We start from the raw sequence: 19934 nt of genomic DNA, 5'->3' as shown, positions 1-19934 counted from the left end.
TTCAAGCAAAGGTCAAAGAAGTATTAGAAGAACAAGGCAAATGGTCGAGCTACTGTTTGGTCCTAAAGCTTTGGGGACAAAGCTTTTCAAAAGGGAAGGGCATGTCATGTACCTAAATACAACATTTTTATGTATGCAAATAAATATATACTTATAAGCTATTTTCTATGTGTTACATCTCATACTGTATGAGGTTCTACATTGGGATTTTCATCACATTGATGGAGAGTCATGTGAAAATTCCAAAACCCGGAATCCTACTGCAGTAACTGATTAAGTTTCTTCTTTTTGTTAAATGAACTAAACAAATTATTTATTGCATCCTACGGTAAATATCGAAACTAATACACTACAGCCTTCACAAATAAAATATTGCGGAAGAAAAAATAATGCTGGAAGAAGATGCACACACACACACATAAATACACAATTATTTTTAGACTAAGTCCCCGAAAAACCCAATGTGGGAAAACTGGTGCAGCAACTAAGGGTTTTATTATTATGCAGTAGTAAATATGAGTACAAAACTATGGATGCTCAAATCTAGCAGTCCATACAGAGAAATGACTGACAATAAGTCTAGTGAGAAAAATCTCACTCCCACTGGCAATCCGACACTGACCTTGGCTCAAGATGAGCTACTCTCTGTTGCCTCTGCGCAGTCCCTGCGTCAGCCTACGCAGTACTGCGTCCCACAACTTGGAACTGCGTCTCTCTTGCTATTTGATCAACTGCTGTCTGGAAGATGGACTCTCTTGGCCTTTGGGCTCCCACTCCGGCTTCTGGCACTGAATCACTGCTTCTCCCCAACAAAATATGGATTCCCCTCTGAAGCATTGCGCTGCCTCTCTGTGGCACTCACTGCCTCTCTGCAATGCACTCATCGGAACAGGAAAATCTTCCTCCGACCTTACTATCCCTACCCCTCTCTCACTGCTTCGAGCTCACTAGCTCTCTCTCTGGCAACTCAGCGCTGCTACTCTGGAGTTCGATTTGCCAGTAAATTCGAACTGCTGGTGGCTCAAGTGTGTTCTCCAAGCCCCATTGAATTTCTTCTTATAATCTCTCGTTGAGACATCAACAGCCAAGATTAAAACATAATCGATGGCTAAGATTAACTAGAACTTGACTTCTTCTAGAGATTCTCACCATGACTTAATTAATACTCTTTAATTAATCAGATTTCCTAAGTTTAGACTTAGGAAACATTAAAAAACAATTAATTATTTTAATTAAGTCGTCTCTAGGTGGAATTTCCAGAAACGATTTTTGGGTTTTGGAGAATACATGTATTTTAGCCTTTCCACCAAATTTCGTGGCTAGAACACATCCGATGCTACAAAAACTAACACTCTCTCTTAGCGAGGAATGTGTTCTAGTGCTGCAACTCATTGAAGCAACACCCTGCCTCTGCACCATCCCCTGTCACGCTGCTGATGTCTGGCTGTTGCTGCCCACCAACTACTGCGCAAATCTGATATACGCTGTATTTGTGCTGCTGCTGGCCCTACAGAACTGTTGCAAACACTGCATCTGCACTGCAATTCCCTCTCCATCTGTTGCTACTGCTACTGCAACATTTGCAACTGAAAATCATCCAAAATACTGAATCAGCAGTGATCAGTATGATGCATCTGTCACCTGAGTCTTGACTGCTGCTAGACTTTGCGCTGTCACTGAAGCCTCTGCACTATTGCTGACTCTAATTTGTGCCAACTGCACCGCTGCCAACTTTGCACTACGCTGCCCAGTATCTGACTGCTGCTAGTTACTGCATCTGTCACTCTGGCATCTAACTGCACCATTTGCCACTTATCCATCCTGCTACTGCATGCTATGGGCTCCCATAGCAAGGTATTGATTCATGAGGTGGACCTCCTCAAGAATCCTACCCAACCCGTAGCTCTTTGGGGCTACAAAACCAAATCACCTCACCTCAGTCCTGGAGGTATGTCGGTGATCATGGCAAACTCTTCCTCCAATCTGGAGGACAACCTGTTGATCTCTGCAGATGCAGCCTGTTGATCTTGCTTCTCCTCCTTGTCCTTCTTTCTGAGAGGACATTGAGTGCTATAGTGGCCAAGCTTACCACATCTAAAGCATTTGACCTTGGAAATGTCTTTCTTCCTCCTGGCCTGCTCCTGCTGCCCCTTTGATGCGAGGGCCACATTCTCCTCTTCCTTCACTTGCTTCGTCCCATTGTTGCTGTTGGTGCCACTGATGGTGCTCTTCACCAAATCTCGCCTCATCTCCTCCTGTTGTAGATCAACCCACATTTGATCCCAATCTAACAACTTGTCTCTGCCCAAAATACTCTGGACAAAGACCTGCCATTCTTCGAAAACACTGTTTAGAGCTAACTGCACCAATTCTGTAGGTTGGGGCATTGACCCTACTGCAGACAACTGGTCCCGAACATCCTGAAGCCTAGTGAGGAAGGTGTCTATGCGCTCCCCTTTCTGCATCCTTGTACATCTCAGCTTCTCCTCAAGATACATCTTTCGCTGCTCGGAAGATCCCTCGTATAGCGTAGCAAGAGCCTCCCACATCTGCTGGGCAGTGTCTTTGCTAACTATGTGAGACACCAAGCGATCTCGAACCCCATCGAGAATCAACCTCTTTGCTCTTGCCATCTCCTTCTTGTAGGTCTTTAGTGGATCTACATCTACAAGTACAACTACCACGTTATCGATGTAGGCTTTGAGATCGTATTCATCTAGAAGACAAGAAATTCTTGCCTTCCAGATCACATAGTTGGAGGCTCCCTCCAACCGATCCTGATCTCTCAGCCCTGCTGATGCCATCTCTGCAAAAAGTCGAATTCCTCCTCTTCTCCTCTGCGCAGCTGCTGATTGGCTCTATGCACTCCCTATTGGAGTGGGCAAATCTGCTCACAACTACTACTGCTCTGTTGGGAAAAATCGAACTTCTGGACTAGAAGTTCCCTAAGAAAAGAATTCCCTCAGTGTGTGCTCTTCCTTCCTCCTGACGCTATTTTGCACTAGCAAACTGCTGCAAAATAACTGCATCCTAGCTGAAGATCTGCTCTGCAAGGAAAATACTGCTGCTCCCTCTGCCTCTGGTACTCTTTGATATGGAAAATCTTATTTCTCTGTCGACTTTCTCATAGAAATAGACCTTTCCTAAAAAAAACTCGACCCTCACGGCTAAAGGAACTGCGCTACATCTGAGGGTTTCGAACTGCTGCCTACGCAAAGCTTCGAAATTCCTCTTCCCTTCTGCTACTAAGCTCTCCGGCTTACGATCTGTGCTCTGATACAATGTGAATTTTGAAACCCGAAATCCTACTGCAACAACTGATTAAGTTTCTTCTATTTGTTAAATGAACTGAACAAATTATTTACTGCATCTTACGGTAAATATCGAAACTAATACACTGCATCCTTCACAAATAAAATACTGCGGAAGAAAAAATAGATGCACACACACACCAACATTGTGCTCTGATCTTATGAGAGATAGAGCTGTTAATCAAGGCCTTGCTATAAACAATGTTGGTTACTATGATGCTATAACAGATGGATTGACAATCCGGTTGCTCTTATTTGAATTCTTCAAGATTGAAAAATTGCTGAACACCTTGTAATGATCTATGAGTACCTCCTTAGTTAAGAGGGAGTGTTGAAGAAAGTGTAACTAGGTTTGGTCTTCATAAATGTAATTTTGATATTTGTATTTATACAAGAAAAGAAATATTATTTTTGTTATATTTATCAATGAGTTTCTTGCTCATTGAAATAGGTCTAGCACATGTCAAAGTGTTATAGGTAAGTCAAAGAGTCAAAAGAAAATGTTGAAGACCTTTAAGGGCATGTTACACCATGTATATTTATGTATTAGAGTCAAAGATATCCCTCCAAGCAAAGTCACAAGTCCTCTCCATGCAACGACATCACCAAAGAAGCAAAAACGAAGTGGAAAAGTCAAGTCGGCCTAAAGGAGGGACAATCCTCTATATATAGAGGTTGTCCACTCCTCCAACGACAAGCAACAACTACCTCTGAAATCAGCGAAGAAGATAGCCGAGAAAAGGGTGAGAGAAGTCGAGCATAAGGAGCCTCTAGTGCAGCGAAGAAGAAGGAGACTAAACCGAAGTTTAGAGGGTTGATTTAAGGGTGAATTACAATCACACGTGTGAGAAAAGGAGGGAAATCTGTGGTCACTACAACAACAATATCACAATCATATATTTCTCTTTGTTTGGGCTAGAAACTTAGGCCTATAAGGCCTCCTACTCAAGCGAAGAAGAGGCTCTCCCAAGCGAAGGTAAAAGGAGTCAAATACACAAGGAAACCTCCCACACATGCGAGAAACTAGGGCTGCAGTGCTGTCATATCAAGTCTGCAACTACACATCAAGAAGGTGCTTGGTTGGTCAAGAGAAGGAAGGCATCTCCATAAGTGAAGGACCTCACTAAGGATCAAAGATAAATTATCTCTTCTAGAGTTCACATAACAAGGTCTATAACTAGTTCCCAGAAGAAGAAGGAGGACGAAGTGCTGGAAGAAGGAGGACGAAGCGCTGAGAAATAAAGTGCCGGAAGAAGGAAGGATTTGACTTTTGCTTGGAGGATATTCTTGTCAAGGGTCTAGGGTTTGACTTTGATCAATAAGAAGCTTCAATAAGAGAAATTTACGAAAGGGTTTTCCTCTCTAAGAGAGAGAGGTTTTGCCCAGGTAGAGAGCCAATATCTTGTGTTCTTGTTTATTGTGTTTTGGTAACAGTTTGATGAACTAAACACACATACAATAATCATAAGAGAAGAAGATCAAGCTAACAAGATAAATTGTAAAAGTGCTTCACAAATTGTTATCAAGTCTAGAAGAATCCTACTATATTTAGTAGCCCTAGATTCTTCAACAGGAGCAAGCAGAGGCTTGATTAATTATAGCCCCCCCTGTGTTCTAACCACCCAATGCCTCCGATGTTGCAAAGACTGTGGCTTTGATGACTGCAAGGTCACTGTGTTAACCACTAAAGAGGTGTTAAGCCCCTCAAGCTAAATTGAGAAAGGTGGTCCTATTTTCTATCAACCAAGCTTATGCTTGGAGGTAAATTATTAATGCAAGAGGCTATCCCTAGTATGCAAGTGCAAGAGATGAATGATCTTAAGGTGAGTTTACTTAACTTGTTAAGTACTTAATGCCATTGATTTTCAATTAAGAACAATAAGGTACTTAAACAATAAATGAATAAAATCTCAACCAAAAGAGAAAGTGTTCAAGCTTAACAGTGCTAGAGAAATGCGGCAGTAATATAAATAGACAATTGCTCAAAGACAAGATTAATGCTACTTAAGACAATTAACAATCTCCAAGATTATAATCAATAAATCACCAATATGCCACTTAGATACAAGAGAGAAATGTAAATCTCTTATCAAGATTATGATCAGAATAGTATCCATAAGAGATATCCAATTTAACAATGAGCAATGAATCCACTCAATGATAGTAATGGCAATGAGAAATTAAGAGCATCAATCCACAATGTCACTTGGAGCAATTAGCCAATTAAACACTTAACTTGATTAGAGCACTTGTGTGAATGCAAGAGTGTAAAAAATGCCAATGACTAAAATTAAGCTCAAATCACTTCAACCATGAATGATTATGAATTGTAAAATTTCCTTACTGAATTTTAGAGACTTAAATGTGATTTATTATCGCTGCAACCTTGTATTCAGAGGTTTGCAATTTTATATTAACAGTCAAGAAGTGATGCTAGATGCCAAAGATAAGCTAGAAAATCAATGCATTTAACTTCCAATGATATTCACTTGATTATAGGACTGCTTAGACACTATAGATCAGATTTATTATGCTCAGATCAAACCTCACAATGTTGTATATCAGATCTATAATAACTCATAAAATTAGTGATTAAATCTTTAATAAACCAACAAGGTACCTAAATATTAATGCCAAATAAGCTCCAATGATTAGCTAATTTGTGTGATTTTTAGATGATCTTCAATCAATTTTGATGATTCTTATTTAGTTTATATGACTGCATAAATGGCTGTAGAAAATATATCAGATTTGGAAATTGCCCAAAAGTTCGAAAAAATAGCTTATATGCAACCAATTTAACTAGAAGATTGATTTTCAATGCCCTAAGTGACTAGTTAATCAATTTAGGCTTATTTTATGTGTGTTTATATCCTAAATACACTGATGTAACAATTATATTAGACCTGAAACTTTCAGATCAGACCTCTGCAATTTCAAATCAGACCTTGAAAATTATATGATAGCTAACATAAAACAATAAAATTGATAGATCAAACCCTCGCAATTTATTTTGATGTCTTGTATCGGTTATTAGCTTAATGTATGGGTTCTTTAGGCTTGTATTATGATAATTATGTCATTGTTATATCAATATATCAGAGCTGATATAAATTATGCAGTCAATTAAATTGAGAGATGAAGGCAATAGAAGCAAACCCCAAGGCCTAATGGCGTATGCCAAGTTTGGAGATGCGAGAGAAATCACTCCTCAACATCTGCACTCACAAAATGTTAGCTCAAAACCCAAAGATCAGACTTTTATGACTGCTGCAATCACAAATTATTAGAGGTAAAATGTCAATACCTTGAAGAAACCCTTGTTTGCAATGAGATCTAATCGTTGTAGGGCTTACGACCTTAATGCTTGCAAAATAGGTCCCCAACACTAGCGTTTTAGGTTGGGTAAGGGCCAGGGCCTTCAAAAATTGAGTTTCTTCCCCAATTTGAAAATAAGCAACTTGCAGAAATGGGCTCAAAAACCCTAGACGTCTAGGGTTTTTAAGGGTTGAAAACTTCAAAAGTTTACTCCTTTCTTTGATCCCTTGAGAGATTTCACTTGTACAAATAAAAAGAAATTTTCCCCAAAAACCCACTGTATACAAAAATAAAATAAAAACCTCAAATCCCAGTGGTTGCAAAACAAGGGTTAGAAATTTTTTTTTACAAAAAATTATCTTACAAAAATAATTTACAAATTATATACAGATATGCCATTAATCTATGTTGTCATTGATGTCAATATGGCATTGACCGAGATGTCAATATCCCTGAGATGGCTAATGATAGTCAAGACTCTTGTTTGACAAGGATACCATGAATGAAGATGTCAAGCCAATAAGAAGTCTTGTCCTAGATGCCTATTGTTCGTAATAGATCACTGCACTATCATGATGACATGATGATTAAAGACATAACAAGTGGAGACCTCACTTAAAAGCACTTGGCGACAAAGAAGAAGCCCATATTGTCCTATTCATTTCTGCACTAAATAACGACCAGTCACATTAAAAAAATATTTTTCACTTCCTTAGAGGCAGAATCTCATTATGAGACCTAGACCATTTTTTAGAGCATAATTTTGCCCTTTCAATGAGCTATTACACAACCCAAAATTCCAAGCGGTTTGAAAGTTATGAATTTTTGAAGTTAATTTATTAAATCTGGACATGGAGCCGCCCTGAGCAGTGTACACAAGTCGGCCTCCAAACAGAGGACATGGCTATTCATTTCAAGGACGGAAAGGGTATATAAATAGAGGCTCGAACGTTTGTTTTCCTCAAGGAATTTCGGTGATCATTTCAGAGTTAGGAGGCAAAGAAATTACAGGAGGCCGAGAGGACATAAAAGTTTAATGTTTGGGCTAATTTTTGTGTTGGGTTATCACTCAAAGCTAAATATACATAACTCAAACCTGTTTTATTTGCCTCAAGCTTGGATCTAGGACAGTCTTCATTGCAGCAAAACCTGTGACAAAGTCTTGTGAGAGGCCGGAACTGTGAAGAGGCTTGGACAGTCAAATCTAGAACTCGGACCAGTAAAGACTGCCCTCCAATTCACATCTCTGTGATAATTTGAAGCTGTCTAAGAAGACCAGTGTCACTTACAAGCTCAGATTTGTTCAAGGCTTCAAGCTCAGGAACAATGGACAACTTGGTTGAAGAAGTGAAGACCTCAGAACAGTTCTATCTCGGACCTGTGTGTATATCTGTGGAAGCCAAAGTTTTAAGGACTGCTTTGTGTGTTTGTGGCATCATATGACAACCACATCCAAGCTGTCACCTCACTGAAATAAGGAGACAACAACAGTAAGGGCAGAGGTTCTGGAGCATTGTTGAGAACTTAGGAGTTAACTCAAGGACAACCATCTTGAAAAAAAGGCTCGGACTTGTTGAAGCTCAGATTACAGTAGTAGCATCACACTCTTTGGACTTGTTTTGGGCATCATATTTAGAGCATACATCCTTGCGCTTGGAGCTGACATAGAAGGTTTCTTTGGAGCATCCATTGAAGACATTTTTGAAGCTGCCTTGGGAATATGTTTGGGGACTTGAAGCAGACTCTTGGAACGAATTTTTGAGGCATATCTAAAGCAATCTTGTAGTAGATCTAGAGCAGCGTTTGTGTTGACTTGAAGATTGTGTTGGAGCAGATTTGTTGAAAACTTATTGAGCTGATATAGAGCAGGCATCTTTGTCTACATTTGGAACACTATTGGAGACAATCTTGAAAGGATTATTGGAGTTAATTTGGAAGCAACTTGGAGCACTAGTAAAGGGTGTTTTGGAAGCACTATCAAAGATATCCTTGGAAGTCTATCTCTTGGACTTTTGAGCGTTCTTAAATATTGCACACCTTGGAAAAGCCTTCATTTCTTGGGACAACTAATTGAAGATACCTTGAGGCATCACCAAACATTGTTGAAGATCCCTTGAAGTCTTGGAGACACCCTTGGAGACCATGATGCATTGAAGCCATCATGAGGTGACCTTGGAGAAATTGTTTTTGTATGATGAAGAGTAGTGATGACACCTTCTAAGAGATCAAGGTTGTCATTGATGACGTGACGTGGAGACTAAGTGAAGGCATTGCTGAAGATTGATAGGGCTCGGTGAAGAAGACATTGGGAGCCGTGAAGTACAACTAAACACATCTTGATGAAGTAAAGCAAGGGTTGGAGCCCAAGAGGTTGGAGCCTCGAAAATACAAGGTTTGTGCCTTAGAAGGTAGGGTTGGAACCTTAGAGGATCAAAATCCTCAAGAAACCAGGTTGGAGCCTGAACCAGATATAGAGTTGGAGCCCTTGAGGTTGGTGCCTCAAAATTGACAAGGTTGGTGCCTTCAAAAGTCCAAGTCGGTGCTTGGCACATTACAGGTTGGACCCTGGGGAATTGAAGATCAATGTCTTCATCTAGGGTTGGAGCCCTACACATATTGTACTTGATTTATTGTAAAGAAGAAATTAATAAAAGCATTTATTCTTATTGTTCATTGTGTGTTCTAAATATAAGTTGATTTAACTGGTAAAAGTAACAATTGAAAAGAAATACTGATTCACCCCCCCTCTCAGTATTTCTAACATATACAATGCTTGAGATTTTTTTTTGAAAAATAGATTTTTTGTAGATCTTGACAATGGCTAGATGTATTTCGAAAGATAAATGTCAAACCACAACCTTAGCAAAGTTAGAAAATCACATAAAATATTCAAAATCCAAACATAGTCGGCTTGTGCCCACAGTTTGTGAACTTGGAGCCCAAGGACTGGGGAACCTGCAAACTCTATATATTTTCTCAAGAAGAAATCGTTAGAACATACAATGAATCAGATCACCTAAGATAAGCCCAAAACTTACCAATAGAATGTTCCTATCATCTACAAATGAAATAACGATTCAATTAATATTTGAAGCACAATATAGGAATGCCTGTACCCAACACATACCACAAATCAGCGAGACAAAGACACCATGAACTGCACCCCAAAGTCTTTTATTATGATGATCAAAACATTTCCAGCAGGACAATGGCTTTACACCAACTTTTACAAAGTTACATCAGAGCAGAGCTCAAGATCAAGATGAAAATAGAAGCAAAAAGCCTTCTATTTATAGAGAAATTCCTCCAAGTGGAAAATAATGGCTAGTTGGCTTGATCCCTGTCAAAATAATCTCGGTCGTCGATAAATCTTTGATGATATTTTAATCTCTGCTGTCGAAATAATTATTTTTGAGGAATTTTTAAATTTCTCATTAAAACCAATTTTTTATTAGCTCAAAAATAATTATTTTGAGCTAATTTCCTCAAAAAATTGACTTTGACTTGACCACCAAGGTCAAAGGGTCCAATTTTTCTTGAAATTTCCAATATTCCCTTGGTGGGGGACCTCCAAAATTTGATTTTTTTAAGACCCACGAATTTTTCCACTTGGAGAATTTAATTTCTCTAACATTTTAATTTTTTACTCTAATTAATTAATTTTCTGGCTTAGGATTTAATTTTATTTTTGCCAAAAAAATTAATTAATTGACACTTGAGGGGATTAATTATTTTTCCACTTTCAAATATTTTAGCCATGGTGTCTAAGTATGAGGGACCATGCACTAAAATATTTTTTACATAAGATTTTACAATAATTCAACCCTTAAAGGGGGAATGTTTGTTTGTTATAGACCCTCAAATAACTTATGCAATTCTGCGACACAATATGATCTAGTAGACCAAGTGACTTGTAATAAAATAATTTAGCCAATTACCTTAAATTATTCCCAAATCACTTTTACAGAAGATTCGACTAGAACACTAGGACTCACCTAAGACTTTGACGATAAATTCCACCCTAGCTTTGGGGTGAGGTTGGAGGGAAAAACTTTGCCGATCATCTGTGTTTAGAAACATAGATAATCAGTGAGACAAAAAACCTCCTAGGATGAAATTCGTCGCCAAAATAATAGGCTTACCTAGGTTGTTACATAAATACATGGTCTTACTAGCATCATTTACATTACAAATTTGCAGAATGGGTTTATAATGACTCAAAAAGTTGTTGATGATTCTGATCTTTGAAAAAAATTGGCACAATTGCTTCCTTGGAACTTTGACAAAATGTGTGCAACATCTGGCTCCATATGGGGACACGTTGCTTCCATGAAGTAATGTGAGAATCCCAGAATCCTGTATCCAAGAAAACAAAAGTCCATCAAATAGATATCCATTCATAATCAAAATCATCATGCGTATATAGAATATCTGCTGGAATAGAACAAATCTACTCTAACAAACTGAAATATAAAACATAAGTGCATAAAATAAAACTAACTAATGACATAAATGAAGAGGAGTAGGGTTAGAGATACTATACAAAGATGCCCTATGGCATCAAATGTCTTCAACATAGTGCATATTGAGCATCTGCCGACTTTTCGGCAAGTTTGTGGGTTGTTTCTCAGATGTGCCATGCCTAATCCTGCATATCGAAAGACTCTGTCTTTTCCGAATATTGAGCTGCTCCCAACCATCAGATGCATCAAACCTTTTCCTTCTTCTCTTTCGCTTTTTACGTTTGCTCTCGGCAAGATGCGATGTTGATGTTGATGCGGTCGGTGCACAACTTCCTTCTTGATCCGAAAAACGCTCATGTGGAAGATTTTGAAAGTCCAAGACTTCTATGACCTGCTCTTCTTTATTTTCATGACCCTGCTTTGTCAAAGCCATTGGACAATCTTGCAAGCATCAATCTGATTTCCTTCATTTTCCATCCTGCTTGAATCATCTTCATTTAACCATTTCTGAATGCAATCAATGACCTCTTCATAATAAGATGAAGGTTGCTTTAGTGAGTTGGGATGCTCATGCTCTAGACCTTTTGGTCTTGGTTGGAGTTCCTAAACCTGTGATTTTTCCATTATCTGCAGCTTATTCTGTAGAGTGATTTGCTTAATTCTCATGGCATTCATTTGATTAGCATGTTCATCCTTTATAACGTTGATTTCCCTAGTATGGTTTTCCTCCATGGTATTCATCACATCCTAAAAGGTGATTCTTTGATTATACTGAGTAACTTGCATTACTTGTAACCTGTTCTGAAGAGATATTTGATTGACTTTCATGTCCTTTATCAATTTATCATGATTTTCTAGGATAACACTCATTTCTTCTGTATGATTTGCTTCCATGGTGATCAAATAATTTTGCATGGTGGCTATCTGACTGGAGTGAGTTGCTCTCATGATTTCTAGATCCTCATCACGCTTTTCATCTATGGCTAACAATTTGGTGTACATGGATCTTGTATCCTTGGCGTGATATGCTATCAATTTCTCTTGATTAAGTTCCATGGTTTTCGTCATCAATATTAATTTGATTCTTTGTCCCTGCCCTTCCACTATCGAGGATTCTTCTTGCGATGGAAAAAGTGGATTCATCATGAGAATGGTCACAATGTCTGCAATATGACGCATTTTCTTGACATCTTTCTATGATATTTGGATCCTTTTTCATAGTACTAGAGGCATAAGGTGAATCCTTTTGATCCCCATTGTAATGTCCCAAATATAAGATTTGCAAAAAATAGCTTCAGAAATTTAAGCCATTAACACCATAAACAATTTGCACAAATTAAACCACAAAATTTACGGCAAAAATGAGAAATATAATCTGCAACAGAATAATTGACAATATAAACATGCAGAAGATCTCAACCTTATTTTATTAATATGTAAATGAGCTGGTACAAGAGTAGGAATATGGCTAAGATGATGACCCCCAAATATATCTACAATAATGCTGCAACTGGCCTCCAAAAACAAATTGAAAATAATAAGCTACAACTTGTGAGTCTTGAATGGATCCACCAAGGGAAGAGATGGGTGCTTGCCCACTCTCACTGAATCACTCGAGGGTTTCTGTCCTGGGGCTACTGCTGAAGTAGAGAATCGGGTTCTCAAAACCTCACCACAAAGACAATACACAAATCCAAGATGTCTCCAAATGACCTCCTCCTTTTTTATAGATCTGATGCATAGATATCCAAGCCTCTAGAAGCATCTTATTTTATTGTTTTAATATTATTCTAGAAGCTCCTCCATTGATTTTATCTTAAGTGACTTTTTAATCTTATTTTTCCTTAATTAATTGACTAATTAAAGTCATTTTTAATTAAGGAAAATGAGAAATCGCCCACCATACTCTCTCCGGCCATTGGAAGTCACTTTTGAGCATGCCATACTGTAGATCTCCTCATTCTGGTTCTAACTAGCTATTACACTAAGGTGTTCCATCAAATAATCTTCCTAGAATGCCACCTCCAACATAATTAATTAAGTTAGGCACCATAATAATGCTAATTTTTGAAAGTTGTCAGAATGCAACAGAACGAAAGGCAAGTTGTGCGGATACTGGAGTATGCCAAACGAATGCCATTGGATCCCATAAAAACTCCTCAAAACTCCTCCAAGACCCCCGATGATGTAATCTTGCTCCTGCAGCCTGGCCATCACATACCCTGGAAACCCATCCTGACTGTACTATAGAGGAAAATAAAAATGGGAACATGAAACCCATATCTATTTTTGAAAGCATTGACGATGTCTTGTAAGGAATCAAAAGAGTTGTTAGGAAAATCACAAAACCAGTTCACCTTTCAAGGAAAGGACAACGTGTTGCATCTTGACATATGCAATTGCATGAGCGTATCTTGCAAAAAAAGTTGTGAACCTTAGATGTGATCTGCAACAGTGGTTGTATAATTATCCGTGAAAGAAGGTAACCTGTCATTAGCCCTTTCCAGAATATCATGAGGAATGTTAGTATAACGCAAAGGGTCGAACAAGTCATCCATGATGACTTGCTTCAACGGGAAAAGGAGCCAATGGATGTTGGAGAAAGATCCTTGTTCAAGGAAAACAACAAATCCACAAGAAGTGAGCTTCTAGCATAAATTCTTGCAAGAAATGAAAGAAATGAAGTTGCCACTTGAACATGAATCTAGCTCCGAAAAAAGAAAAAAAAAGGTTAGTCAGGGAGAAGCAGATGGATATCAGGGAGTGTTGAAGAAAATGTAACTAGCTTTGGTTTTCATGACATTGTAATTATGATTTTTGTAAAGCAAGAAAATAAATTTATTATTCTTTGCTGCATTCGTTTCATGAACAAGAGGTTTATTTTATAGATGGCTCCCATTGAGAGCCTTTGGATTTATATTTAAGGTCAAAGAGTAAAAGTCATGAATAAGGAGCTTTTCATGAGCCTATGTAAAATATATACAAGCTTAGAACAACCCTCCAAGACCAAGCACAATCCTCCAAGACAAGCACAAAGAAGTCTGCAAGCAAAGCAAGGTAGAAGACAATCATGTCGGCTCAGTAAAGAAACACATCGGTTCACATGGACATGTCGGCTAAATATGGGAGACTAACTACTATAAATAGGCGGTTAAAGTCACCACAGGAATCACAAAAACTCGGATCTCTCTGAAACTTTAGATGATGACAGAAGCACAGAACTTTGGATAGGTACAAAAGTACAAGAATCTCGGTCAAGTACAGTGGGACAATCACTTCTGACAAGCTCAATAGTTTAGGTTCTCAGATGGGTAAGAGTCTTTGTGTTTTTGAAAGGGTATTGCAGCGATAATGACTTGATCTCTTCACTCACTGTCTCGGCATACAACGCAGTCATACTCTCATGCATACATGTGATAAGAAAGATCTCGGATCTCTGTGATCACATAGTGATACACTATATCTCGGATCTCTATGATCACAGTGATACACTATATCTCGGCTTACATCCTAGATACTGTCATGATCCCGGCATAGATGCAATTATGGTCTCGGTGGTGTCTCAATGAGGATATCAATGGTATAGCAATGATCTCAGTGCAGTAGTGATGAAGATCTTTGGTAAGGTGCAGTCATGGTGCAACAATGATCTAGATTAAGGAGTAGTCATGGTGCAACAGTGATCTAGATGAAGGAGCAGTTATGGTACAACTATGATGATGATGATCTCAGCAGTGACAAAGAAGAGGATTGGTGTCTTGGTCTTGGAGTGGCATAACATGTCAAGGGTCATGGTCTTGGTATTCGTCAATTGGAATCTTTCAATCTCTATAAGAAAAATTTTGTGCGGGTTTTCCTCTCCAAGAGGGAGAGGTTTTGGCCTTGGCAGAAAGCCAAACATCTTGTGTTCTTGTCTCTTTGTTTTGGTAGCTATTTGATGAACTAACGAAGACACACTCTAATAATAATAAATGAAGACTATGTTAAGAAGAAAAGTTAAAACACCTCACAAATAGTTATCAAGTCAAGAAGAATCACATTAATACTACATTGGCCCTAGATTCTTCAACAGGGAGGGCTTACTGTCTGAGAAAAATGGATGAATAAGTGGAGCTGCCACCCAAACAGGAAACCAATTGAAATGTCCAGGTGCTAAAGGTGCAGATAGAAAAGATGAGAGGATTAGTGAGATGACAAAAGGTAAGGTGATGAAAAGATGAAGAGATAAGGAAAAAATGGCTCCAAAAATGTGGCGTTGATGGGATAAGAATGATGATATGATGAAAAAGGATGTTGTAAAGACTAAGGATAGAAAAATCTATCCCCGGGAACGGTGCCAAAAAATGTTGTGTGGCGTTGGCGGGATAAGAAAGGTGAAATTGATTAGCAGATTAATAAAAATGATAATAATTGTTGTAACGCCAAAGCCCAATAAATTGGTCCCTGGCAACGACGCCAAAAAATGTTGTCACTCAGATTGTACAGGCAATGCGACAACGACTCAGGTCCGGGGCTGTCACTCTAATCCCTGACATCTCTGTTCTAGCTATCTCCCAACAGTAGGCTATGGGGGATAGTTGCCATGGAAATGTGAAGAGGAAGGACAAGTTGGCAACCAACAAGTCCGGGAGACACAATTGAATGACCTAGCTACTTGGTTAAATTTAGCAAGACTTAAAGATTAGATTAGATTTAAATGTGAGACCAGTGCCTTATGGAGTCAACTTCATGCTTATTATCAATTTAATGCCAAGTAACCGGATGAGCAATCGTTGCTTGGATGCTTGACTATCCTAGATGAAGTGCAAATCTTACAAGCTAGGTGAAATGGAAAATCTTGGTTGATTTTAAGTTAGATGGCTATTCTAAGTCTAACTTTCCTTTGAACTATTTTATAACTAGTCTTTAGAGTAGGCTGTGGGATAGAAGCCAATGGGAAGCAAACAAAGGCTTGATTAACGATACCTTCCCTGGTGTTCTAACCACCTGATGCCTCCGACACTGCAAAGACTGTGGCTTTGACGACTGCAAGGTCACCGTGTTAACCACTAAAGAGACGTTAAGCCCCTCAAGCTAGATTGAGAAATGTGGTCCTATTCTCTATCAACCAAGTTTATGCTTGGAGGTAAATTATTAATGCAAGAGGCTATCCCCAGTATTCAAGTGCAAGAGATGAATCCTCTTAAGGTGAGATTACTTAATTTGTTAAGTACTTAATGACAATGATTTTCAATTAAGAACAATAAGGTACTTAAATAATAAATGAATAAAATCTCAACCAAAAGAGAAAGTGTTCAAGCTTAACAGTGCTAGAGAAATGCGGCAGACAAGATTAATGTTATTTAAGACAATTAACAATCTCCAAGATTATAATCAATAAATCATCAATCTGCCACTTAGATACAAAAGAGAAATTTAAATCTCTTATCACAATTATGATTAGAATAGCATCCACAAGAGATATCCAATTTAACAATGAGCAATGAATCCACTTAATAACAGTAATGACAATGAGAAATTAAGTGCATTAATCCACAATGTCACTTAGAGCAATTAGCCAATTAAACACTTATCAACTTGATTAGAGCACTTGTGTGCATGCAAGAGTGTAAAAAATGCCAATGACTAAAATTAAGCCCAAATCACTTACCCAATTTTAGAGACTTATATGTGATTTATTATTGCTGCAACTTTGTATTCAGAGGTCTGCAATTTTATATCAACAGTCAAGAAGTGATGCAAGATGCCAAAGATAAGCTAGAAAATCAATGCATTTAACTTCCAATGATATTCACTTGATTATAGGACTGCTTAGACATTATAAATCAGATTTATTATGCTCAGATCAGACCTCAAAATGTTGTATATCAGATCTATAATAACTAAGAAAATAAGTGATTCAGAACCAACAAGGTGCCTAAATATTAATGCCAAATAAGTTCCAATGATTAGCTAATCAATTTGAGTGATTTTTAGATGATCTTCAGTCAATTTTGATGATTCTTATTTAGTTTATATGACTGCATAAATGGCTGTAGCAAATATATAAGATCTGGAAATTGCCCAACAGTCCTAAAAAGTAACTTATATGCAATCAATTTAACCACAAGATTAATGTTCAATGCCTTAAGTGACTTGTTAATGAATTTAGACTTATTTAATGTGTGTTTATGCCCTGAATACACTGCTGTAACAATTATATCAGACCTGAAACTTTCAGATCAGACCTCTGCAATTTCAAATAAGACCTTGAAAATTATATGACAACCAACATAAAACAATAAAATTGATAGATCAAACCCTTGTAATTTATTTTGATGTCTTGTATGAGTTATTAGCTCAATGTATGGGTTATTTAGGCTTGTATTATGATAATTATGTCACTGTTATATCAATATATCAAATCCGATATAATTTATGCAGTCAATTAAAATGAGAGATGAAGGCAATAGAAGCAAACCCCAAGGCCTAATGGCCTATGCCAAGTTTGGAGATGTGAGAGAAATCACTCCTCAACACCTGCACTCACAAAATGTTAGCTCAAAACCCAAATATCAGACCTTTATGACTGTTGCAATCACAAATTATTAGAGATAAAATGCCAATCCCTTGAAGAAACCCTTGTTTGCAATGAGATCTAGCCCTTGTAGGGCTTATGACCTTCTTAATGCTTGCAAAATAGGTCCCAAACACTAGCCTTTTAGGTTGGGTAAGGGCTAGGGCCTTCAAAAAATGGGTTTCTTCCCCAATTTGAAAATAAGCAACCTGCAAAAATAGGCTCAAAAACCTTCAAAAATAGCGTTGGAAACTTCAAAAGTTTACTCCTTTCTTTGATCCCTTAAAAGATTTCATCCATACAAATAAAAAGAAAAATTCTAAAAACACCCAATATATACAAAAATAAAATAAAAACTCCAAATCCCAGTTGCTGCAAAACAAGGGTTAAAAAAATTATTTACAAAAAATTATCTTACAAAAATAATTTACAAATTATATACAAATATACAATGTTTGAGAAATTTTTTGAAAAGTAGAATTTTTGTAGATCTTAACGATGGCTAGATGTATTTCGAAAGATAAATGTCAAAAGCCTTGGCGAAGTTAGAAAGTCATATAAAATATTCAGAATCCAAACATAGTTGGCCTGTGTCGACAGTTTGTGAACTTGGAGCCCAAGGACCGGGGAACCTACAAACTCTATATATTTTCTCAAGAAAAACCATTAAAACATACAATGAATCAGATCACCTAAGATAAGCGCAAAATTTACCAATAGAATGTTGCTATCATCTACAAATGAAATAATGATTCACTTAATATTTGAAGCACAATATAGGAATGCCCGTACCATGAATTGCACCCCAAAGTCTTTTATTATGATGATCAAAACGTTCTCAACGGGACAATGGCTTTACACCAACTTTTACAAAGTTACATCAGAGCAAAGCTCAAAATCAAGATGAAAATAGAAGCAAAAAGCCTTCTATTTATAGAAATTCCTCCAAGTGGAAAATAACGGCTAATTGGCTTGATTCCTGTCAAAATAATCTTGGTCATCGATAAATCTTTGATGATCTTTTAATTTCTGTCGTCGAAATAATTATTTTTGAGGAATTTTCAAATTTCTCATTAAAGCCATTTTTTTATTAGCTCAAATAATTATTTTGAGTTAATTTTCTTAAAAAATTGACTTGACTTAACCACCAAAGTCCAAGGATCTATTTTTTCTTGAAATTTCCAATATTCCTTTGGTGGAAGATCTCCAAAATTTGACTTCTTTAAGACCCACAAATATTTCTACTTGGAGAATTTAATTTCTGTAACATTTTAATTTTTGACTCTAATTAATTAATTTTCCGGCCTAGGATTTAATTTTATTTTTGTTAGAAAAATTAATTAATTGACACTCAAGGGGATTAATTATTTTTCCACCCTCAAATATTTTAGCCATGGTGTTTAAGTATGAGGGACCATGCACTAAAATATTTTTTACATAAGGTTTTACAATAATTCAACCCTCAAAGAGAATACCCGTTCATTATAGACCCTCCAATAACTTACCCAATTTTGCGACACAATATGATCTAATAGACCAAGTGACTTGCGACACAATAATTTAGCCAATTAGCTTAAATTATTCCCAAGTCACTTTTACAGAAGACTCAACTAGAGCATTAGGGCTCACGTAAGACTTTGACGATAAATTCCACCCTAGCTTTGGGGTGAGGTTAGAGGGAAAAACTTTGTCGATCATCCATGTTTAGAAACACAAATTATTAGTAAGACGAAAAACCTCCTAGGATGAAATTCGCCACCAAAATTATAGGCTTACCTAGGTTGTTACATAAATACACGGTCTTAATAACATCATTTACATTACAAATTTGCAAAGTGGGTTTATAATGACTCAAAAAATTGTTGGCTGATGATCCTGATCTTTGAAAAAATTGGCACAACTGTTTCCTTGAAACTTTGACAAAATGTGTGCAATAGGACCAATGTCAATGGCATCAGTATAGGGAGCATAATACTATGTCGTGTTAGAAAACCTAGATTTTTTCATGAAGAACAAGGATGAGGTCTTTAGTCGGTTCCAGGAGTTCAAGTCCCAACTAGAGAACTAATCAGGCAAGAAGATCAAGGTCTTGAGGTCAAATAATGGGGGAGAGTACAACTCCAATGACTTAAAATATTTCTGGAAGGAGGCAGGGATCAAGAGGGAGATGACAATCTCATACTACCCTCTACAAAACGGGGTTGCGTAGAGATATAATTGATCCATCATCAATTCTACCAAGGCTATGCTACATGACTAGGAGCGACCTATGTTTCTTTGGGTAAA

General features: G+C 37.5%; 1 protein-coding gene across 3 annotated transcripts in view; it reads left to right on the top strand.

The window, feature by feature from the left end:
• The window catches only part of LOC149234765 (2-oxoglutarate (2OG) and Fe(II)-dependent oxygenase superfamily protein), a 78167-nt gene that overhangs the window by 6746 nt on the left and 51487 nt on the right, over positions 1-19934 (top strand). The gene's annotated exons all lie outside the window — the stretch shown is intronic.

This window comes from Pinus tabuliformis, chromosome 8, assembly GCF_031772625.1.
Source record: "Pinus tabuliformis cultivar Carrire ecotype Pingquan chromosome 8, CPIR1, whole genome shotgun sequence".
NCBI classification, from domain to species: Eukaryota; Viridiplantae; Streptophyta; class Pinopsida; order Pinales; family Pinaceae; genus Pinus; species Pinus tabuliformis.
This window is presented reverse-complemented; position numbering and strand designations above follow the sequence as displayed.